Genomic DNA, 21664 nt, shown 5'->3' with positions numbered 1-21664 from the left:
TTACAAATTTTATGACATATGTCAGTGATAATAAACCCGATTCTGAGTTACTACAAGAGATCTGTGAATTGTGCATAGTGTAGAACCCAGGAGCACAATATGCAGCCCGTGGGATAGGTTTGCCTGGCCACCTGTGACCAGCAAGCCATGGATTCCTACCAAGAAATAGACGGAACACGTGCGCTAAGCCTTATCCTTCTTGCCAAAGTTCTACGCACCACGGGTCCTTCCTGTTGGACAGTTTAGCCACATGTCTGTTTCTGTGTTGTACTGTTCTATGTTCACGCTTACCAGCTAATAATGAGCCTCGAAAGCACGTGGAATTCAAAAGCGACGTCTCACATTTTCAGCATTTATTTTTTCTTGTTCTCAGATTTCTCAGAACTTACATCAACACAGAACAGACTTTTCTTACTCTCTAGCCTTCACCATCCAGATGAAGCTAACACCACCGCTACTTGTAAAAGCAGTCTCTCTTACCTGCAATCTATCAAGTTTTTAAAACATACCTTTTCATCTCTTCTCCCTTTTTACTGCAACTTAAAACTTATTTTATCTGTACTTTTCTTCAGTTCTGGTGAAATTCATTGACCTAAAATGTTATCTGTGGGTTTTTTTTTATCACCACGGATGTTGTCTGCTCTGCTGCAGCATCGCCCTCTTTAAAAAAAAACACATTTTCATCCCTCCTGAACTCTCCAAGAGATCTGCGTTTCATTATCGGTGACCTTTCAACTACCAATATCATTTAAGATGCTTCCTCGTCAAGCTTTTAGGTTTAAAAACACAGTATCAGCGTCTGGAGCAGTACTGGATATGGAATTGGTGCCACATAAATGCAGGTTGTTGTTGTTGTTGTTGTTGTTGTTGTTGTGGAGATTCTGACGTTGCTTCAGACCGCTTCCGCCGGAACGCAGCCGACCCCGGAACTTTTGGAGAAGCTCTACCGGCCGGAGGGAAGGAGTTGTCGGAGCGACGGGAAAGCGGTGCAGGGCAGGTGAGTATCCTGGGAGTTGTTGAGGGTTGCTGCGTGGCGTTTTGATGCTGGCCGAAGCCCAGTTCGGTTGTCTGCGGCCTGGCTCGGGGTTTCCTGCAAATCCAGACGGGTCCTAGGCGCGGACCGGCACTTGTCCCACACTTGCTTCGCTTCAGTGGTGGCCCTGTGTAACACCGAGGGTGGGTCGCCTATTTATCCACCAGAGTTTGTCAATATACGTCAGGTGAGAGAGGTCAATGTGCTCTCTGTTCCTTTGACCCGTCTGGGGATGAGACTCACGTCCTTCTCAGCAACACAGAGGGGCCGGGCTGCTTTACGATCCCAAGTCGACAGCCTCATGGCAACCCAGAACCTACTTTGGGTCTTGGCATGTTAATGTAACAAGACAGTGAAGACCACCCAAATCTGTTTTGTTTAAAGAGAGCCTGCGTAAGATTTTAAACTTTGCAAGGCCATTCAAGTGTGTGCTGGTAATATTTGCACTTAAACATAGATAATTGATTCTTGCCAAGTTCTGTGGCCAAGTCAGGTGGAGGGAATTGTCAGATAACACATGATTGCTTTGAACAGTGAACCAGGCTTGGCTGTACTATTTGTGTTCGGCTGGAGCCATGTGATCTTTTTGCATCTGTGTGATGTTCAAAATTGGCCCATTACTCTAGTGAATATGTGTTTTTAAATTTAAAACCTCAACACTTCTGACATGGAGACAAATGTGCTACCTCTGAACTATTGCTAACCCCAAGAAACTGACTTTTTTATTTGTATTGTGAAGGTATAGTTAATTCAGAATGGTGCACTGAATCACCGTGTCCGTTAGATTTGTGTGCTTCTTGAAGATACCAGGAAGTTTTATTCAGTGATAGTTAGAGAAAAACAGCAAAATTACTTATTGGTGCATTTTATTTGTTAGTGTATGCATATAAATTCTCTTCAATAAAATATATTTCAAGGAGAGAGAAGATGCACCTCAGTGGTGATGGAACAGGCCAAGGGAATTAATTGTTCTTGCAAGAAGGAGGTGTGAACATACTATTCCAGTTTTATTTGTAATCCCAGCTTCAGTTTATTCTGAATAACTAATGTTCCTCATCTCTGGAAATCAATATGCTTATTGAAACAATGTACTTGTTTAAGGACCACAATCTTGTCCTTTGGCTGTGGGCTTGCATGCCCCAATGACCCAGAGAGCTATGTTGGCTGGAGTCAGGGCCTTGTGCTTTGACTCTTAGTAGAGTCATCCATGTCAAACAGGTCAAAGGATAGAGGCCTGACTAAGAGTGGTCCATCGGTCCTCCAAGTTCAGGGGTTCAGCTCAGGGCTAACTGTGTATCCGTTTAAGTAACGCACACAAAATGCCGGAGGAACTCAACAGACCAGGCAGCATCTATGGAAAAAAGTACAGTCGATGATTCGGGCCGAAATGCCGACTACTTTTTTCCATAGATGCTGCCTGGCCTGCTGAGCTCCTCCAGCATTTTTGTGTGCGTTACTTGTTTAAGTATTTAGCTTGTTTTTCTCATTGTGGTAGAAATGTGGAAATGGGGATTTGGTACTAACTGACAGTAGCTAGGTGTCTGGGTTCTTACAGTTTGACAGCCCATCTGCACTCACCTTGTGCCTCTGTTCTAGGGGCAAATGTTGGATGAAGCGGGCTCCAACCACAGTAGGGCCTTTGCTGAATAATTTAGTTTAAATTAAGCTGATGTTCTGACATATGTATCCTGTGTATGTCAGTCTATGACAATAAATCTGTTAAGTTTGTTTAGGAAAGCCAGAACAAGTCCTACCCATGAAACTGCTGGAAAAACACTGACAGGTGCCTAAGGCCCAAGGCAAAGCTGTCAAAGGCTTTGAATACTTCTGTCATTCAGAAGCATTCAAAAATACAAGGGTTTTAAATAAAATTAAAAATTCCAACATTTGAAAAGATTTTGAATTGAAAATAAAGTTAAGCAACAACATTAAAAACCTGACCCTTGCCTCAACCCCTAAGGCCATTCAGCCCCATTGAAACTAGTGGAGGAGAATTGTTTGTGCCACAGTGCGGTGAATGGATTCCCCAGTGAAGATAGTGTGGAAGATGTTTTGGCATTTGCACGTGTGTACGGTAAATTCCGCCCCCCCAAACTTTCTGAGATTTACATTGGGAACTGCGAGTTTCAAGCAGAACAGTCAGCATTTCCTTGCACATGTACATATTTTAGTATTGTTACCTATTAAGGTGTATGCTGATGTCATATATATTTATTTCCTTGTGGACACAGTATCCTTGGTTGGAAACAATATTGTTTAAGTATATTAAAAAAAACTAAGTGATGGCACTGAGGGAATGAGAAACCTATTGGAAGAGCTGCTGTTTATGGTAGTTAAAAAGCTGATCCATGCAAATTGTGACACTTAGTGCTGTTGTTGGATCTTATTTAGGAAAGTTATAGTGAAGTCTGTGATTTGCCTTAGTGCTTTGAAAGTGAAAATCTTCCAGCTCTGCAGAAACTGGATGGAGACAAGTACCACTTAGCTGCTGTCAAAAACACCCAACTTCTATTTCATTTCAAGACAAAATATCAAAAGGTATTGGTTCTCATGAAATTACCCCTGATGGAAATCAGTATTGTCACAAAAAAAGAGGGAAAAGTTGGTGGAGTGGACCTTGGGTGCACGCGTATATTCAGTAATAAGTGCATTTGAAGGTTAACTATTTGAAATCCTGGAGTTTAATATTTCCACACAGTAGTGTGACTACCTGAGTGATGGTTCTCATAGCAAGTCAAGTTTATTAAGATATAGGAGCAGGATTAGGTCATTTGGCTCATTGAGTCTGCTTCACCATTTCATCATGGCTGATCCATTTCCCTCTAAACCTCATTTCTTGCCTTCTTTCTGTAACCTTCCATGCCCTGACTAATCAATAGTCAACCACAACTGTGGTGAGGTACAGGTACAATGAAAAAAAACCTGTTTGTAGCTGCATCGCAGGTACACAGACTCAGACAACAGTGTATATTACTATATTAATGAGATTAAACTACACATAAATTGCACAAGTGTGAAGAAAAAAAAGACTGCCAGATGACATTAGTGCATAAAACCCTATAATAATGCAAAAGGTATTTTGTAGTGTTCCCTCGCTAAGGTAAGATTAGGCTTGTTCAGGTGATTTCAGGAACCTGATGGTTGGAGGGAAGTAGTTGTTTGAACCTGATGAAGTAGGACACCAGGCTTCTGTACCTGCCCAACTGTAGCCACAAGAAGAGAGCAGGAACTAGAAGGTGAGGATCCTTGAGATACCACTTTCTTGTGCCAGCACTTTCTTCAGATGCTGTTGGTGGTGCAGAGGGCTGTGTCCAGTACTTCCTGCAACCTCCTGCGTTCCTGCGCTTTGGAGTTGCCATACCACATCAGAATGCAACAAGTCACTGTCCTTTCAATGGTGCAATTGTAGCAGTGTGTTTAAGAATTTGATGACATGCCTAATCTCCCTAAGCTTCTGACAAATTAGAGGTGAACATACATTGTGATTACATTTATGCACTGGCCCCTGATGATGCTGAAGGATTTGAAGTGGCTAACTGACTCACCAAAGAGAACTGGCATGTGGTCTCTTGACTTCTGCTCTCTGTGTCAACAATGAGTTCCTTGGTTTTGTTGACACTGAGTGTGAGGTCATTACTGTGGCACCTTTCAGCCTGATGTTCTGTCTCACTCCTGTACTCTGGCCCAACATGACCAGTGACGATTTGAAATATGGCCTGTTATGGCGGTATCAAGTTGATGAACCTGTCATATGCATTTCTGTTATCCAAATGGTCCAGAACAGAGCAGAGAGTCAATGATATAGCGCTTGCTGTGGACCTGTGGTGGAAATAGAGAAATTGAAGTGGATCTAGGTCCTTTCTAAGGTTAGAGATTATTCACAACATAATCAATCTCTCAAAGCATTTCATTAGGATGGATGTATGTGTTACCATACTGCAGTGTTTGAGGCCGGTCTCCACACTCTCCTTGGATGCTAGTACTAAAGATGCCCTTCTGAAATGGGTAAAAGCCTCAGACCACAGAAGCTAGAGGTTAAAGATTTCCTTGACTACAGCACCCAGCTCATCTGCCTAGGTCTTCAGCATTTGAGCAGGTGTACCATCTAGACTAGAGGCTTTGTGTGGGTTCATCGTCCTGAAGGATGCTCTGAAGCTTGCTCTGGTGATTGAGATCACAAGGTTGTTAGGAGTCCTGGGGCTTGGTTAGGTGTCCCATTATTCTCCCTTTCAAAGCATGTATAATGCATGCATTGAGCTTACCTGGAGGTGATGCGTATGCAACCTGGTTTCACTTTGTAGGAAGTGATATCGTGCAAGCCCTGCTACAACTGTTGAATTTCTGTCTGTAACTTTGGTTAAATCTGAAATTGTACTTTTGCACTTACCGTGGCATGCAAAAGTTTGGGCACCCTGGTCAAAATTTCTGTTACTGTGAATAGCTAAGCGAGTAAAAGATGAACTGATTTGCAAAAGGCATAAAGTTAAAGATGACATATTTCTTTAATATTTTAAGCAAGAAAACATTTTTATTTCCATCTTCAAAGGCAACACGAGTGAATCTGCAGATGCTGGAAATAAATAAAAACACAAAATGCTGGCAGAACTCACCAGGCCAGACAGCATCTATGGGAGGAGGTAGTGACGACGTTTCGGGCCGAAACCCTTCATCAGGAGTGAAGTAACATGGGATGGTCGAGGGGGGATAAGAAGTGGGGGGAGGGATGAAGTAGAGAGCTGAGAAGTGATAGGCTTAAGGGAAATGGGCTAGGGGGGAAGGTGGAGAATTCTACATTGGGGAGACCCGCTGCAAACTGGGAGACCATTTCGCCGAACACCGGTGCTCAGTCCTCCAGCAGTGGTGGGATCTCCCTGTGGCCACACACTTCAATTCCATAGACCACTCCCACTCAGATATGTCTGTCTGTGGAATAGACAATAGACAGTAGGTGCAGGAGTAGACCATTCGGCCCTTCTAGCCAGCACCGCCATTCACTGTGATCATGGCTGATCATACACAATCAGTACCCCGTTCCTGCCCTCTCCCCATATCCCTTGACCCCGCTATCTATAAGAGCTCTATCTAACTCTCTCTTGAATACATCCAGAGACTTGGCCTCCACTGCCTTCTGGGGCAGAGCATTCCACATATCCACCACTCTCTGGGTGAAAAAGTTTTTCCGCATCTCTGTTCTAAATGACCTATCCCTTATTCTTAAACTGTGGCCTTTAGTTCTGGACTCACCCATCAGCGGGAACATGCTTCCTGCCTCCAGCGTGTCCAATCCCTTAATAATCTTATATGTTTCAATCAGATCCCCTCTCGTACTTCTAAATTCCAGTGTATACAAGCCCAGTTGCTCCAATCTTTCAGCATATGACAGTCCCGCCATTCCGGGAATTAACCTTGTGAACCTACATTGCATTCCCTCAATAGCAAGAATGTCCTTCCTCAAATTTGGAGACCAAAACTGCACACAATACTCCAGGTGGGGTCTCACCAGGGCCCTGTACAACTGCAGAAGGACCTCTTTACTCTTGTACTCAATTCCTCTTGTTATAAAGGCCAGCATGCTATTAGCTTTCTTCACTGCCTGCTGTACCTGCATGCTTGCTTTCATTGACTGATGTACAAGAACACCTAGATCTCGTTGGCCTCCTCTACCGTCAAGCTGAGGCCACACGCAGATTGATGGAGGAACACCTTATCTCCCGCCTAGGTAGCCTCCTACCTGCTGGCATGAACATTCAACTCACAGACCTCTGTTGATATCCCTGCCCCTCCCACCCCATCCCTATCTATAATTTTAGTTTGGTTCTCTTTCTCTCTCATTTTCCCCCCTCACTATAATCTCTCCCCAGCCCTACCTTTCTTTCTCTTTTATTTCCCATAATTCTCCACCTTCCCCCTAGCCCATTTCCCTCCAGCCTATCACTTCCCAGCTCTCTACTCCATCCCTCCCCCCACTTTCTATCCTCCCTTGACCATCCCATGTTACTTCACTCCTGATGAAAGGTTTCGGCCCGAAACGTCGTCACTACCTCCTCCCATAGATGCTGTCTGGCCTGCTGAGTTCTGCCAGCATTTTGTGTTTTAATTTATTTCCGTCTTTTACAGTTTCAAAATAACAAAAAATGAAAAGGGCCGGAAGCAAAATTTTGGGCAGCCTGCATGGCAGTACTTAGTAACACCCACTTTGGCAAGTATCACAGCTTGTAAGTGCTTTTTGTAGCCAGCTAAGAGTCTTTCACTTCTTGTTTGGGGGATTTTCGCCCATTCTTCCTTGCAAAAGACTTCTAGTTCTGTGAGATTCTTGGGCCGTCTTGCATGCACTACTCTTTTGAGGTCTATCCACAGATTCTCGATGATGTTTAGGTCGGGGGGACTGTGAGGGCCATGGCAAAACCTTCAGTTTGCACCTCTTGAGGTAGTTCATTGTGGATTTTGAGGTGTGTTTAGGATCATTATCCTGTTGTACAAGCCATCCTCTTTTCATCTTCAGCTTTTTTATAGACGGTGTGATGTTTGCTTCCAGAATTTGTTGGTATATAATTGAATTCATTCTTCCCTCTACCAGTGAAATGTTCCCCGTGCCACTGGCTGCAACACAAGCCCAAAGCATCATCGATCCACCCCCATGCTTAACAGCTGGAGAGGTGTTCTTTTCCTGAAATTCTGCACCCTTTTTTCTCCAAACATACCTTTGCTCATTGCAGCCAAAAAATTCTATTTTAACTTCATCAGTCCACAGGACTTGTTTTCAAAATGCATCAGGTTTGTTGAGGTGTTCCTTTGAACCTTTTGAATAGAACTTTTTGGCTGCAATGAACAAAGATATGTTTGGAGAAAAAAGGGTGCAGAATTTCATGAAATGAACCTCTCCATCTGTTCAGCACGTGGGTGGATCAATCATGCTTTAGGCTTGTGTTGTGTTGCAGCCAATGGCATGGAGAATGTTTACTGGTAGAGGGAAGAATGAATTCAGCAAATTCTGGAAGCAAAAAAAAAGCTGAAGATGAAAAGAGGATGGCTTTTACAGCAAGATAATGATCTTAAACACATCTCAAAATCCACAATGGACTACCTCAAGAGGCGCAAGCTGAAGGTTTTGCCATGGCTCCTGACCTAAACATCATCGAGAACTGTGGATAGACCTCAAAAGAGCAGTGCATACAAGACGGCCCAAGAATCTCACAGAACTAGAAGTCTTTTGCAAGGAAGAATGGGCGAAAATCCCCCAAACAAGAAGTGAAAGACTTAGCTGGCTACAAAAAGCGCTTACAAGCTGTGATACTTGCCAAAGGTGTTGTTACTAATAAGTACTGCCATGCAGGGTGCCCAAACTTTTGCTTCCGGCCCTTTTCCTTTTTTGTTATTTTGAAACTGTAAAAGATGGAAATAAAAAAGTGTTCTTGCTTAAAATATTAAAGAAATGTATCATTTTTAACTTCATGCCTTTTGGAAATCAGCTATTCACAGTAACAGAAAATTTGACCAGAGGTGCTCAAACTTTTGCATACTTTTGTATGTTGGCTTTCCGGATGTAGAACCTGTACAACTTGTATGACTCTGGATCTCCTGTCCTAAACACCACAGAGATGGCCTTCAGCTGCTTACCAGTTTTGTGGTTCACACAGGGTTTCTGGTTGGGAAAGACTCAGAATGTTTTGTAGGTACAAGCTCATTCACACAGTTCTTTATAAAGTCAGTGACGACGTAGCATGCTCATTCAGGTCCGCTGAGCTGACAGATCCTTGAATGTGGTCCAATTCAACTCAACACACACAAAACTCAGGAACTCAGCTGGTCAGGCAGCATCTTTATCAATAAATAAGCAGTTGATGTTTTGGGCCAAGACCTGGTAAGGAAGGGGGAGAAAAACAGAATGAGAAGGTGGGGAAGAGGGGAGGATGTCAAGCTAGAAGGTGTTAGGAGAAGCAAGGTGGGTAGGGGAGGGTGGATGAAGTAAGAAGCTGGGAGGTGATAGGTGGACAAGGCAAAGGGCTGGAGAACAACAAATCTGATAGGAGAATGTATCATTGGAGAAAGGGAAGGAGGAGGGGCAGCAAGGGTAGTTGACAGGCAGATGAGGAGAAGAGGTAAGAGTCCATAGAGGAAAGCGGGAGGGGAAGATTACCAGAAGTTGGAGAAATTGATGTTCATGCCATCAGGTTAGAGGCTAGATGGAATATGAAGTGTTGCTCCTCCAAACTGAGAGTGGCCTTGTCATGGCAGAAGAGGAGGCCATGGACCAGCATGTTGGAACAAGAATGGGGATAGGAATTGAAATAGTTGGCCACTGGGAAATTCCACTTTTTGTAGCTGGAGCTGTGGTGCTCGACAAAGTGGTTCCCCAATCTACATTGGGTCTCACAAGTGTAGAGGAGGCCGCACTGGGAGCACCATGGTCCATCCACCGATGTGAGGGTTTTTGTATTTGCTCCATTGCCTCCCTTGTCAAGCTGTTCATTGTCCTCTCCACTGGTGCTACGCTCTTCATTCTCTGTCTGTACAAAGGTAATGCACAGCTAGGTGGTTGGATTTACCAAGTGTAGATGGAACCAGTACATGTTCCTTTTGGTGGCATAGATCATAAGACCATAAAATATAGAAGCAGAAATAGGCCATTTGGCCCATTGAGTCTGCTCTGCCATGTCATCATGGCTGACCCATTTTTCCTTTCAGCCCCAATTTCCTGCCTCCCCCAACCACATTATCCTTCAAGAGTCTCTCAACCTCTGCCTTAAATATACATGAAGACTTGGCCCCCACAGCTGCCTGTGACAATGAATTCCACAGATTCACCACTCTCTGGCTAAAGAAATTCCTCCTCATCTCCGTCCTAAAAGCTCACCCATCTATTCTGAGGCTGTGTCTTAGACTTTTCCACCTTAGGAAATATCACTGTATCAAGACCTTTCACCATTTGATAGGTTTCAATGAGATCACCCCTCATTCTTCTGAATTCCAGTGAATAGAGGCCCAGAGCCATCAAATGCTCTTCATATGACAAACCATTCAATCCTGGAATCATTTTCGTGAACCTCCTTTGAAACCTTTCTAGTTCCAGCACATCCTTTCTAAGACAATATGTCGAGAACTGCTCACAATACTCCAAGTGATGCCTCTCCAGTGCTTTATAAAGTTTCAACATTACATCCTTGCTTTTATATTCTCGTCCCCTTCATTACAGACTCGACCTGCAAATTAACCTTCAGGGAATCCTGCACAAGGGCTCCCATGTCCCTTTGCGCCTCAGACTTCTGTATTTTCTCTCCATTTAGAAATTAGTCAACCCTTTCACTTCTATCGAAGTGCATGACCATACACTTCCCGACACTATTCCATCTGCCACTTCTTTGCCCATTCTCCTAATCTAAGTAGCCTCACTACTTCCTCAAAACTACCTGCCCCTCCACCTATCTTTGTATCGTATGCAAACATTGCAACAAACCCATCAATTTTGTCATCCAAATCATTGACATAAGCTTTAAAAGAATTGGTTCCTACACAGACCCCTATGGAACAGAGCTAGTCACAGATAGCCAACCAGAAAAGGCTCCCTTTATTCCTACTCTTTGTCTCCTGCCAATCAGCCACTGTTTTATCCATACTAGAATCTTTCCTGCAATACCATGGGCTCGTAGCTTGTGGCACCTTATCAAAGACCTTCTGAAAATCGAAGTACACAACATCAACCAATTTTCCTTTGTCTATCTGCTTGTATTTTTCTTAAAAATAATTCCAACAGATTTCTCAAGTAGGATCTTCCCTTGAGGAAACCATGCTGACTGCAGCCTATTTGATCATGTGCCTCCAAGTACCCTGAAACTATATCCTTAACAATCGACTCCAACATCTTACCAACCACTGAGATCAGACTTACTGGCCTATAAATTTCCTTTTTTCTGCCTCTCTCCTTTCTTGAAGATTGGAGTGGTATTTGCGATTTTCCAGTTATACAGAACCATTCCTGAATCTCGTGATTCTTTAAAGATCATTACTAATGCCTCTACAATCACTTCCACCACCTGTTTTAGAACTCTGGGGTGTACACTATCTGGTCCAAGTGGCTTGCCTACCTTCAGACCTTTCAGTTTCCCAAGAATCTTCTCCCTAGTAACTGTAACTTCACACACTTCATGGCCCCTGACACCTGGAACTTCCACCATACTGCTAATGTCTTCCACAGTGAAGACTGATACAAATATTTTATTCAGTTTGTTCGCCATTTCCTTGTCCCCCATTACTAGCTCTGCAGATTGTTTCCCAGAGGTCGGCTATCCACTCTCGCCTCTCTTTTGTGATATGTATCTGAAGAAACTTTTGATATTCTCTTTAATATTATTGGCTAGCTTACTTCCATATTCCATTTTTACCTTCTTCATGGCTTTTGTAGTTGTGTTCTGTTACCTTTTAAAATCCTACCAATCCTTTAACTTCCCACTAGTTTTTGCTTTATTATATTCCCTCTCTTTGACTTTTATATTGGCTTTGACTTCTGTTGTTAGCTGCAGTTGTGTTATCTTGCCTTTAGAATACTTATTCCTCTTTGGGATGGATAGGTGCTGTGCCTTCCGAATTGCTTCCAGAAATTTCAGCCATTGCTGCTCTGCCGTCATCCCTGCCAGTGATCTTTTCCAATCATTTCTGGCCAACTCCTCTCTCATGCCTCTGTAATTCCCTTTACTCCACTGTAATACTGATACATCTGACTTCAGCTTCTCCTTCTCAAATTTCAGAGCGAATTCGATCATATTATGATCATTGCCCTGAAGGGTTCTTTTGCCTTAACCTTTCTGCTCAATTCCAGTTCATTGTACAACACCAAATCCAGAATAGCTGATCCTCTAATGGGCTCAACCATGAGCTACTCTAAAAAGCCATCTCATCGGCATTCTAGAAATTCCCCTTTTTGGAATCCAGCACCAACCTGATTTTCCCAATCTATCTGCATATTGAAATCCCCCATGACTATTGTAACATTGCCCTTCTGGCATGCATTTATTATCTCCTGTTGTAATTTGTAGATCACATCCTTATTTGGGGGTATGTATACAATTCTCATCAGGGTCTTTTTACCCATGCAGTTCCTTAGCTCTATCCACAATGATTCAACACCCTCAGATTCAATGTCACCTTTTTTAATGATTTGATTTCATTTTTTACCAACAGAGCAACGCCACCCCCCCCCCCCCCCCCACCTTCCTGCTTGTCCTTTCGATGCAATGTGTGTCCTTGGACGTTAATCTCCCAGCTATAATCTTCTTTCAGCCATGATACAGTGATTCCCACAACATCATAAGTGCTGATCTGTAACTGTGCAGTAAGTTCATTTTCTGATCTGTAAGTTCATTTTCTTTATTCCTATAACCGTGTGCATTCAAATACAGTACTTTCAGTCCTGTATTCATCCTTTCCAATTCTGTCTGTTTTCTGTTGCAACTCATACTGTTGACTGCAATTTTGCCCTATCATCAGCCTCTCCTTGCTAGGAGTCTCACTACATATTGCCTCGGTTTGTAAACCAACTACCTTATCATCAGCATTATCACTCCGGTTCCCATCCCCCTGCCCAATTAGTTTAAACACACCTGAACAACTGTAGCCAAGCTGCCCACAGGGATATTGGACCCCCTCAGGTTCAGGTGTAACCCGTCCCTTTTTTACAGGTCGTTGCCTTCCCCAGTAGAGATCCCAGTGATCCATAGAACTGAACCCCTGACCCCTGCATCTGTTCCTCAGCCACAATTTCACCTGCCAAATCATCCTATTCTTGCCCTTACTGGCATGCAGCACAGGCAGTAATCCAGAGATTACTACCCTGGAGGTCCTGTTTCTCATTTTTCTATCTAGCTCCCTAAAATCTCTCTTTTAAAACCTCATCTTGTCTACCTATGTCATTGGTGCCAATATGTACCAAGACTTCTGGCTGCTCACCCTCTCCCTTGAGAATGCTATGGACCCAGTCTGATCTTGACATCAGGGAGGCAACATACCATATATAGCAGCGATCAAGCTTGTTTGATTTTTGAAGGTGACATGTTGATGCTAATTAGGCAGAGACTTCTTCAAGCTAACTTGGTTGAAGTCTTCAGTGATGATAAGGAAAGCGTTGAGATACTCTGTTCTGTGCACAACACATTGATCACAGCACTGAATTCCCCAAGTGCTAGCTTCACATCAGTGTGAGTTGGGATGTAGACTGCAGTAAGAATGATGGTGGAGAATGCCCTTGGTCGGATCCACGTATCTATTTTCTTTCTTTCTGTGTTGTATTTTGTGTTGCTTGTTCATTATGGGAGATTTGGGGGTTGGGGCTTGGTAGAAGTGAATGAATATAGTTACGTATTCACGCTTTGTCTAAGTTCAGTTTAGTTTGGTTAGAGCCTGGGAGTAGGCAGGGGGTGATTTATTTTCTTGACCGCTTAAATACGCTAAGATTGCTAACTACTGCCTAGACCGCTTATTTTGTTATATTGCTAGTTTTAGTTTCAAGGTAGTTACAAGATTGTTTGTCCTTGCTGGTTTCTTAAATAAAGGATCAAACACACTCTTTTGAACTTTGGAACTTTATTTTTTGGAGTGTGTCATACTGTGCTTAGTCTCTGAGCGGTTTTGGTTCGTTTTCAAACAACTGCTATGCCCCCAGTATGTAAAACGGCAGGCACTTAACCGCCAGAAGTTGCAAATCAGGTCAGCAGGAATGGGATTGAACCACCTCGTCCATGAACCATGACAAATTTACCATGGAGCAGAAATTGTCGTCTTTTCCTTTCATTGATGCCACGGTCCATACAGTCGATGGAAAAGCCCTTTGCTTGGAGTACTGTGTCAGGGGAGTTGGAGATGAGCAGACTTGATGGGCCAAATGGCCTAATTCTGCTTCTACTACAGAGATGTTCAAAGTAATTTTATTATCAGTGTACATGTATGTCACTATATACAACCCTGAGATTCATTTTCTGTGGGCATTTACAGTAAATATAAGAAACACAAAAGAATTACCGTAGATTCCGGATTTTAAGCCGCTACTTTTTTCCCACATTTTGAACAGCTTTGAACTTTGCGGCCAATAATCCGATGCGGCTAATGCAAAGTTTTTTTCATGCCGCCTCGTAAACATTTTGCCTCGTAACAGTAGACCAATAAAATTGATGAGTAGTTCACAGAGGTCCAATGAAATTGTACGATAAATCAAGCGCACTTTCACAATTAAATTATTGTAAATCAGTCATTTGTACTCACCCTCATCAACATGGAAAACACTCGAAGCATTGTGCTACCTACCCTCTTAGTTTAAACTATATTTGTTTTCTGTACTACATCGCGGGATGCTATGACGACACACCCGGTTTCGCGGCGTCTTGTGGGAAAATGCCGTTTGCGATGAAACGGGACGGAGGGGGTCGAGCGGCGGAGCGGCTTTGGATCCGAGCGAAATCTGCTTTTAAATGCCGTTTGCGATGAAACGGAAAGGAGGGGGGGAGCGGATTCCGCGAGCGGCTTTGGATCCGAGCGAAATCTGCTTTTAAATGCCGTTTGCGATGAAACGGAAAGGAGGGGGGGAGCGGCATTACGCGAGCGGCTTTGGATCCGAGCGAACTCTGCTTTTAAGTTAAAGGTATCAATAACTTTTCCTGGTAGGCTGCAGTATATATATTTTTTACCAGTCGTTAGGAGATATTGGAATGTTGTTCAGTAAAGAAGTATACGCAACGTATATTTAAAAGTAGCCGCGTACGGGCACGGTTCGAAAAAAAGCATTTGCAATATGTATTTGTTTTTGTTACCATATGGATTTAATTAAAAGTTAAAAAAATCCTCACGTGTAATATCTTTCTGTGTAAATATCTCATATTACAACGTGGGACACCTGCGGCCTAAAATCCGGTGCGGCCTTTACATTTAAAAAAATGATTTTATTTCTAAAATTAGTGCCAGCGGCTAAAAATCAGGTGCGCTCTGTAGTCCGGAATCTACGGTAATGAAACACTGCACCCAACAGAATGGACAAACAGCCAAAAGGCAACAACTGTGTAAATACAAAAAGAAAAAAAAAAGTAATACATATCAAAACATGAGCTTAAAAGTCCTTGAAAGTGAGTCAGGTTATGGGAACAGTTCAGTGATAGGGTGAGTGAAGTTCTCCCCTCTGGTTCAAGAGCCTGATGGTTGAGGTAATAACTGTTCCTGAACCTGGTGGTCTTAGTCCTGCAGCTCCTTTCTGATGGCAACAGCGAGGAGAGAGCATGGCCTGAATGGTGGGGGTCCTTGATGATGACTGATGCTTTTCTATGACAGCGCTCTGTGTAGATGTGCTCCATGGTGGGGAGGGCTTTACCCGTGATGGACTGGGCTGCGTCCATTACTTTTTGTAGGCTTTTCCGTTCAAAGGTGTTGGTGTTTCCATGCCAGGCCATGATGCAATCAGTTAATGTACTCTCCACCGCAAATTTAAAGAAGTTTGTCAAAGTCCTAGGTGACGTGCCAAATCTTTGCAGGCTTCTAAGATAGTGACAGTGCTGCCATGCTTTCTTTGTAATGGCACGTGCTGGACCAGGAACAGATCCTCTGTAAAGATAACACCAAGGAATTTATAGTTGCTGATCCTCTCTACCTCTCATCTCCTGATAAGGACTGGCTCATGGACCTTTGGTTTCTTCCTGAAGTCAATAATCAGCTCCTTGGTCTTGCTGACATTGAGTGAGAGGTTGTTGTGTCACCACTCAGCCAGATTTTCAGTCTCCCTTCTATATGCCGATTCATCACTACCTTTGATTCGTCCAATGACTGTGTTGTTGTCAGCAAGCTTGAATGTGGTATTGGAGTTGTGCTTAGCCTCACAGACTAAGTATAAAGGTGCACTAGTGTTGATGGAGGTTGTGAAGGAGATGTTGCTAATTCAAATTGACTGCAAGCAATTGCAGGAAACAGTTGCACAAGGAGGTTCTGAGGCCTAGATCTTGGATCTTACTGATTAGTTTTGAGGGGATGATGGTATTGAATGCTGAGCAGTTTTTTAGTACTCAGCCAGGTATTCTGTCTGGGTCAGATGTTTTCTGTGGGTTCACCCTCCTGAAGGATGTTCTTATGTTGGCCTCAGACTGAAATCACAGGGTCATCAGGAGCTGTGGGAATTTGCGAAGGTGCTCCATGTTTTTACACTCAACACAACCATTAAAGACATTGAGCTCATAGGAGTGAAACCTTTGGCTATGTTGCTTGGTTTCACTTTGTAGGAAGTGGTAGCATTCAAGCTGCCACAGCCGTCGAGCATCCTACTGTGATTCAAGTTTGGGCCGGATTTGCTTCTTTGTGTGTGAGATGGCTTTCTGGAGATCATACTTGGACTTCTTGTGTTTTATTTGGTTGCCAGACTCTAATGCCTCAGCAGATTGCAGATCTCATGGTTCATCCAGAGCTTCTGGATGGGGAAGACTGAATTATTTTGTGGGGACACGCACTACGACTGTTTTTATGAAGTCTGTGACAACTGCAGTGTATTTGTTCAGGCCCTCTGAGTTCCTGAGCACTGCCCAGTCCACAGACTTGAAGCAATCCCGTAGCCACTCCGCTGGCTCCTGACCTGACTTCCGGAGTCTTGCTCTGTTAGCTTCTGCTTGTCTGTAGGTAGGAGGACAGCCAAATGATTAGATTTCCAAAATGCGGTCTAGGGATCAAACAGAAAGTATTCTTTATAAGTAGTATAGCAGTGGTCGAGTGTGCTGGGACCCCTGGAGCTGCATCTGATATGTTGGTAATAATTGGGCAGCGATTTCTTCAAACAAGCCTGTTTGAAGTCCCTGACAATGATTTGAAAGGCGTCAGGGAAGGCTATTTCTTCTTTGCTGATGCCATTACAATTTGTGGGGAAAAAATCAACAGCCAACTGATTTTCAGTTCTGAAGTAACAAAATATATTGGAACAATTTATCTCAATTTCTATATTAACCCGATAACCATCATCTCAATGTTATTAATCACTGATAGATTAGTCAGTTGCTTTGCTTGCTTAAACATTGCCATATCCTCTCTCAGACTGTTGTGCATATATTAGATGAAGTATGCAATGGCTGTTGACTGTGGTACAAGAGAAGCTAGCTGCAGAAGTGAGGGAACCATGGAGCAGCTACAATGATTTGAGATTCATGTTTTTGATCATGCTAACAGCGAATTGAAATTCTGTCCAGTAAAATCACAAAGTTGTGATAGTATCAAGTTTATTCACCAGGTGGCGCTCCATCAGCATCCTTTCTAGTAACAGATTTTCACAAGTCTGAATACCATCCATCAAATTTATATGCAGCAGCCGCCTCTGTGGAATAAAAGGGCAATGATGTTTAATGAATTCATTAGTTGTTGTTTTTATGTAGCTTTTGTTTCCGTTATGGCAGTGCATTAAACAATGCGATCCTCCTGTTCTTTTGCTCTTAGCAAATTATCAAGTGTATTTAAACTTGGCAAAATCTGCTTAAAATTTGAATAATTTTGACATTTTAAAGCATTTATTTTGATTTTCTCTGTGCATTTTTAGAGTGCACAAAATTAAGGGCAGCAGCAACAACAGGGACAAAAATTTTACTGCTTTTTAAGCTGCCTGATGTGACTGCTCACTCTTTTTCCCAACTTCAAGCAGACCCTGCTGTACACCTGAATGGTGCAGTGAATACATTGTTTGTGGTTGCCCTGTGAACCAAGTAGATCTAGCTAAACACTTGCTCCATTGGTTCAGATGAATTTCCGGTTAATGGTGATCAGAATATTGACGGTGGTGCTTTTGATTGGGGTAGTGCCATTGATTGGCAAGAGTAGGTAGTTAGATTCCCTCTTGTTGGAGGTAGTTATTAATGGAAGCTTTTGTCCTGAGTCTTATTTACTACTTATTAGCTCATGGCTAAGTGCTATCCACATCTTGATACATGTTGAAGTATTGTGAATGCAATTGAATGTTATGCAGTCATTGGCAAATATATTTGTTTTGTATGACTCCATCCTCTGATGTGCTTTCCCTTTTAATGCCCATTTACTTTAGTTCAGTGTAATTTGATGGCATATTTGTTGAAATCCTAGCTTGATGCCAAGGGTAGGTGCTCTTAGCTCTTTAGAGTTCATGTTTGGGCCAAGCCTGAAATGAGATCTGCAGCCGAATAGTCGTAGTAACACCCAAAATGGGTTTCAGTGAGTAACTAATTGGTGAATCAGTGCTGTTTATTGGCATTGTGACAACAGTTCATTACTTTGATGATTGAAAGCAGAATGATGAGACGGTAATTAGCCAGATTGCATTTATCCTGCTTTGTGTGAATGGAATACATCTGGGTGATTTTCCACAATATCAAGTGGGTGCCAGCATTGCAACTTCATTGGAATGGTTTGGCTAGAGGCATGTTTAGTTCTGGAAGGCCGTTTTTCAGTACTAGGATGTTGTATGGGCTCATATCTTTTGCATGTGGTGATGACTTTTTAAAGGCTTTTGGGCTTCAAGTGCCATTTGTGGCAAGGCATATTTGAAAAATGGTCTAGATTCACATGAAACAGTGCAAATTTCCCTATGAGCAATGTTCCTAATCATAACATTGTATTAAAATTTAACTTAAATGCCATTAGGCAAGATATTGTGAACCTTGTAATCTGCCTTTTATACAACATTGAGATACTCTGAATGTAACTACGGTAAGGTCCACTCACTAGTTTAAAGGAAAGAAAGCTTTTGATAATTGTTACATTGGATTACCACATGCTGTAATTTGGGATTTTGATTTTTTTGCTTTAATTTCACGAATACTTCCTAAAACCTGGAGTACTGTGTGAGGAAACATGGGATAGAAATGTTGTCCTTCACGAAATTAATTTTGTACTCTGCAGGCACATATCTCATTGCATTGAAAAATATGTATTCAATTTTCAATGTCATTATTTCACTATCTAATTTAAAGGAATTTATGAAAGGGAGTAATGTTTTTCTGTAACCTAATTTGATGTGACATCTCTAAAAAGCATGTGATTATTACTGTTGTAATGAATTCTCTAAATGAAAAGCTACATGAATAAAACAGTTCGAGAAAATAGCTTTCTGCTCATTTTACACATTATGAAATTTGATCAATTAAAAACCTGGTATTAAGTTCAATGTATTTCAATTGCTTGGTTGCTGATTTTGAGAAATCACAGATCAATTAGAAAATGTCCTATTTAGAAATCTGTAGCACTTGAACAAAGGTATAGAAAACAGTAATGGGAGAAATTGCAATTATACATAGATAATAGCAATTAACTGGAAAAGATGTAAAATTGACTGGTCAAGTATTGGTTTGATATTTTTTTTAAGAAATCGATTGAGGGAGATGGTTGAGGATTTAGTGAAAGTGAAGGATCTCATTTCAGATATTTATTGTTCATGGCAAGCCTATCTCTCAACATTTCCTGAACATCAGTGGAACAGCTAGGTGAAGATGGGTTAAGAGAATTTGAAAATTAACTTTTCCAGCCTTGAACATTAACACAGGAAGAGGTGAAAATTGAAGAGCTTTGGACAGTGGAGTTGCAGTGTTTGTCCCTTTTGTAAACTTGGTCACACAAAACTCTCAATTGCCCTTATACTTGCTGATTCATAGTGGCTGGCAGTTAAACAGTGCCTCTTGCTTGCTTTTGGATACAGGTTTCCCCCACTATCCGAAGGTAGAGCGTTCCTATGAAACCGTTTGTAAGCCGAAATGTCATAAAGCGAAGGAGCAATTACCATTAATTTATATGGGAAAAATTTTTGAGCGTTCCCAGACCAAAAAAAATAACCTACCAAATAACATACAAAACCTAAAATAACATGAAGATATAGTAAAAGCAGGAATGATATGATAAATATACAGCCTATATAAAGTAGAAATTTTGTATGTATGGTGTAGTTTCACTTACCAAAATCGGGAAGACAGTGAGCTAAAATCGATTTGGAGAAAGAAAAATCGGCACGTAAATGCATGTGCACGTACACACCTATGCATGTACACACATATGTACACAATTGCCTGCACAAGGCTTCACGGTCATGGTAGTCTTTCTCGGGGTAAACACGCGTATAAAGCGGACGTCTTTTTTTTTGTAAAAACAAAATTCCTCTTTGGTTAGCGAAATCAGGTACTAACATAGGTCTTTCGTAACAGCGAGCTGTCGTAAAGCGAATGTTCAAAAAACGGGTGCCACCTGTATATCCATGATCTCAAGCTGCCCCTTTTTTTAAATGCTTTCCAGCCCTGTATCCATCCAAGTGGTATCTGCTTTTCACCTCTATGCTGTGATCTTAGTGGCCTCTTCTATATTGCTTGCTCCGTTAATAAAGCAGCTAGCATAATCAGAGACACCATCCACCCTGGACGTTCTCTCTCCTCTGCTCTTCTCTCGGGCAGAAAATACAGAAGCCTGAAATCACGTGCCACCAGACTCAAGGAAAGCTTCTATCCTGCTGTTATAAGAATTGTTCCCTACTATGATGAGATGAATTTCTGACCTTACAATCTACCTTATTGTGATCATGCACGACACTTTCTTTGTAGCTGTTACACTTTTTTATGCATTCTGTTATTGCTTACCTTGTACTACCTCAAAGCACTGTGTAATGATTTGATCTGTATTAACAGTAATGCAGCTTAAGCTTTTCACTGTATTTTGGTACATGTGACAATAAGAAACCATCTCCAATTCCATTTCCAAAGCCCCTAAGCTTTGGAACTTCTGAAACATCTCTGCTTCTTCACTCCATTTTGTTCCTTTTAGATATGCTCTTTAAAGTCATCTACTTTGACCGATCCTTAGTACCTTTGTGCTAATATGTGATAATTTAATTCAGTAATGATCCTTTCATTGTTGGAATAATGTTCCTACATTAAAGGAAGCTATTGTGTGCAAACATATCCTCTTCTTGTTTACCTTTACAGAATAACGTAAGAGATAACTTGACAGAAATATAGAGCTGAGGAGGTACTTGCCAACATTTCAGATTTCTTTATTGTGTTTTTATTTGATTTTTTTCCCTCCACGTTGTTAATATAAAGGAACATGTGAATGACCTTAAGGTAAGTAAATATTGTAAGTGGATAAATGTAAGTATTACATAACAGCTGGTAAGACATTTGAAAAGTCTGTAATTGAAGAACTACTATGATGCTAAAAATCGTTTGGGAAGAGAATAGCTGTGTCAAGTGACCAAGTGGAGCAGAGTGGTGAATTTAATCATTTTGCTCCCAGTTGGGAAGTGAGTATTGGGGAATTTTCACCTTCATCATATCTTTTATCCCTAACCAGTCAAGCCATACCACAGCACACTCTGAATTAGAGACGGTATTCCTATTCCACAATTAAGCACAGATACCTTCATCCTGGCACAGCAGAACATTTTGCCGTGTTCATGGATGCTTTATATGGCCATTAAATGGGATAGCAAACATATTGGATTTACCGATACCCCAGGTTTCAAGTCCCCAGCTCCCACATAATCTTTGATTCATTCTAAAATGAGTCGATTAAACTAAATTCTTCACAGACAAAAATAAAGAATTACCGGTAGTTGAGTAATGTTAACATTTTTATGTTGTGATTAGGTTTTTAAATGGTTAAGTTGAAGTTCATATGAGAAAA

General features: G+C 41.9%; 1 protein-coding gene across 3 annotated transcripts in view; it reads left to right on the top strand.

The window, feature by feature from the left end:
• The first annotated feature begins 878 nt into the window (after positions 1–878).
• Positions 879–21664, top strand: part of psme3ip1 (proteasome activator subunit 3 interacting protein 1) — a 124161-nt gene continuing 103375 nt past the window's right edge. The window contains exon 1 of one of the 3 annotated variants that reach the window (XM_073069844.1): positions 879–997. The gene's annotated coding sequence lies outside the window, so the exon portion shown is untranslated. The other 2 variants (XM_073069847.1, XM_073069846.1) reach the window with 2 other exon arrangements.

The sequence above is a fragment of the Hemitrygon akajei genome, chromosome 17 (genome assembly GCF_048418815.1).
Source record: "Hemitrygon akajei chromosome 17, sHemAka1.3, whole genome shotgun sequence".
Taxonomy (NCBI): domain Eukaryota; kingdom Metazoa; phylum Chordata; class Chondrichthyes; order Myliobatiformes; family Dasyatidae; genus Hemitrygon; species Hemitrygon akajei.
The sequence above is the reverse complement of the archived record's forward strand: the minus strand, read 5'-3'. Positions and strand labels throughout refer to the sequence as shown.